This window comes from Copadichromis virginalis, linkage group LG19, assembly GCF_057382275.1.
Source record: "Copadichromis virginalis isolate Kocher_CV1m ecotype Utaka linkage group LG19, C_Virginalis_male_GT1.1, whole genome shotgun sequence".
Taxonomy (NCBI): domain Eukaryota; kingdom Metazoa; phylum Chordata; class Actinopteri; order Cichliformes; family Cichlidae; genus Copadichromis; species Copadichromis virginalis.
In genome coordinates this window covers 5,583,211-5,586,222 of record NC_140636.1, presented here as the reverse complement: position 1 = coordinate 5,586,222, position 3,012 = coordinate 5,583,211, and the positions used below count along the sequence as shown (strand labels likewise).

Below are 3,012 nucleotides of genomic sequence, written 5' to 3'. Positions count from 1 at the left end.
GAATGTTCAGAGTTCCGGAATGCACCAAGGTTCCGGAATGTTCGGAATTCCGGAATGCACCAAGGTTCCGGAATGTTCGGAATTCCGGAATGTTCAGAGTTCCGGAATGCACCAAGGTTCCGGAATGTTCAGAGTTCCGGAATGTTCAGAGTTCCGGAATCCACCAAGGTTCCGGAATGTTCAGAGTTCCGGAATGCACCAAGGTTCCGGAATGTTCGGAATTCCGGAATGTTCAGAGTTCCGGAATGTTCAGAGTTCCGGAATGCACCAAGGTTCCGGAATGTTCGGAATTCCGGAATGCACCAAGGTTCCGGAATGTTCGGAATTCCGGAATGTTCAGAGTTCCGGAATGTTCAGAGTTCCGGAATGCACCAAGGTTCCGGAATGTTCAGAGTTCCGGAATCCACCAAGGTTCCGGAATGTTCGGAATTCGCGGAATTCCGCGGACTCCTTCAGGACCATCGCGTTCAGTTTCAGAGTCGGTGTGTCCACGGTGAGCCAGATCACCCCCCAGGCAGCGACGTCCATCTGGGACTGTCTAGTGGACGACTTCATGGCTGTGCCTTCACCTGGAGACTGGCGGTCCATCACAGAGGGATTCCAGGAGCGCTGGAACTTTCCTCTGTGCTGTGCAGCTCTGGATGGGAAGCACATCCAGACAAAGGCACCCCATATATCATATAGGAGACACACACATTGATATACACTAAATATTCATTTCATTTCTTTTTTGTGGTGCCCAAATTGATGCACCTGCTTGATTTTGTTTAAACAATTATTGCACACTTTCTGTAAATCCAGTAAACTTCTTTTCACTTCTCAAATATCACTGTGTGTGTCTCCTGTATGATATTTAACTGACATTTTTTATTGTAACAACCAACAATTTATACAGGAAAATAATGTCTATTAACAAGGTTGCCCAAACTTCTGCATCCCACTGTATCAGTATATTTTGTCATTAGTATAATATGAAATAAATTCTACATGTGTCAAGTCGTGTGCCAACATTTGCTGTGTAGTAGAACTGAGACATTAGTCATTATAAACATTTATTTGAAATAATATTAAAAGTCTCAAACAGAAAAACATTAAACATAAATATATAAAATATAAGTATTTACAGAGAGACAGGAATAAAAAGGACCAGCTGCTCTCCAGAGCAGGAACAAGGCTGAGGAGGAAATGCTCCATTGGAGACTGGTGTGGCCTCTTCAGGGACTCCAGGATGGCCAGCTCCACCGCCGATGGACCGTCCTGGGACCCGTCCCTCATCTGCCTCGGAGCCGTCCTCCTCTGTGGGCCTGTAAAACAGCACAAAACACAAAGAAATGAGAAGGCTGCTACTAGATTTTAATTTCAACATTGAAAAAAAACAAAAACAATAGGATATAATCAGATTGGTTGTAGATATTTAGTAAAGGTGATCACAAGGGAATCCCACCGACTAAAAAGGTATCAGTGCTTGCTGTACATATCTGTGGGTGCAGCAGCAGGAGCTCAGGGACTGGGGATGCTCTGCTGCAGAATCAGTTGGTTCTATCAATACAGTATTAAATGTTAACAGGTTGGATATAATAATCGTAGAGTAGACAGTGGTCCCTCATTTATTGCAGGGGTTCTCAGAATAACTAGCCCCTGGTCACAGTTCTCACAATTGATTCTCAAAGTGCAAACCTTTGTAGATTGCAAAACGTAAAAGTATTAATATGCCGCGGTTTGTCTTCATCTGCCTGCCACTTTCGTGCGCCTTTTTCCCTCACGGTGCAGGTGTCTATTTCCGAATGAGGCTCATAGTTATGGGTGTTTTTGTGCTGTTTTTTCTATTGGACGCGATGGTTATCAAAACCAAACGTGATAAATTTGGCAAGCGCAGGAGATTTGTCAATCAGGCTGCAGAATGCAATGCTGTACTGTGCAATAAAAAATCAGCGAAAAAGCAAAGCAGTGACGGATGAACAGCGGGACCACTGTGTGCTGTTTATTAATAAACAATAAAATATATTCCTAAATGATAACATGCATAAAAGCAGAACGGTATTTGTACGTCAGTGGGAAAATAGCGGTGGCTTGCTAGCTTTTGTGCGGCTTCCCCGGGTCAGTGAAAACTTTCAAAAGAGAAATGAATGAACTTACCAGGTTGCCCGATCTCTTCACATATCTTCCTCCAAGCTCGGTCCTTTTTATTCCTGTCTCGGTACTGAAAGCAGCTGGTGTTGTACAGCTCCAAGTTGTTTGCTACCGCATTGATTAGCCTTCCCCTCCATTGAAGTATGAAAGGCTTTGGCTGGATCTGCCCCTTTGACCTAGGTAACAGCCACGTCACCAGGCTCCTGATTGGTTGTCGCGGCGCGATTTGACGCTGGAGTTCAGATTTTTCCAACTCGAGCGGTAGACGCGAAACGCGCGTATGCACAAAATGCAACACAAAAACTCACGCGCGTGGTTTTATTCGCGAGTCAAACGCGCCAGACGCGCTACACTGACGCGCGTTTCACGCGTTTTGGCGTTTTCGCGACGCAAATCTGCTTCCGAATTTTCGCGGGACCCGCAATCGCGCGTCATCGCGCCTTTCCATTGACTTTACATGTAAACCTGACGCTCTATTCGCGTCCATCGCGTTCGGTGTGAACACACCGGGGGTAGCCCGTTTACCAGTAGCAGACTTCTGCTGCGGATTTTCAAAATAAAAGTTCTAAAATAAACCCATGGTTGCGATCCCAAGTTTAACAGGAATTTAACAACAACAAAACCATATCCATTCTTTTACATCGTTACACAGGCATCATGCGCGAGACTGAGAATCTGGAGTCTATATTCCTTTGGCACCAAAACCTGATTTACCCGATGAAAATCAGTTGAGTCAGGAGACCAAGATCGCAACAGCACACCGTTCTCAATGAGATATTTTACTGGAGCTTTAGATCCCTCTCTGTCCACAACAGAGGAAAAACAAGGCACCAGTGAAGGATCACCCTGCTGTGCTTTGATCAACAGCTCTCTGGTAATATT

General features: G+C 45.0%; 1 long non-coding RNA gene across 1 annotated transcript; it reads right to left on the bottom strand.

Annotated features, from left to right (window-relative positions):
* Positions 1 to 741: 741 nt before the first annotated feature.
* Positions 742 to 2,628, bottom strand: LOC146685391 (uncharacterized). The gene is made up of 2 exons (XR_014916917.1): positions 2,137 to 2,628; positions 742 to 1,304 (listed from the first exon to the last, which is right to left on the bottom strand). It is a non-coding gene; the product is annotated as an uncharacterized LOC146685391 (long non-coding RNA).
* Between the last annotated feature and the right edge of the window lie 384 nt (positions 2,629 to 3,012).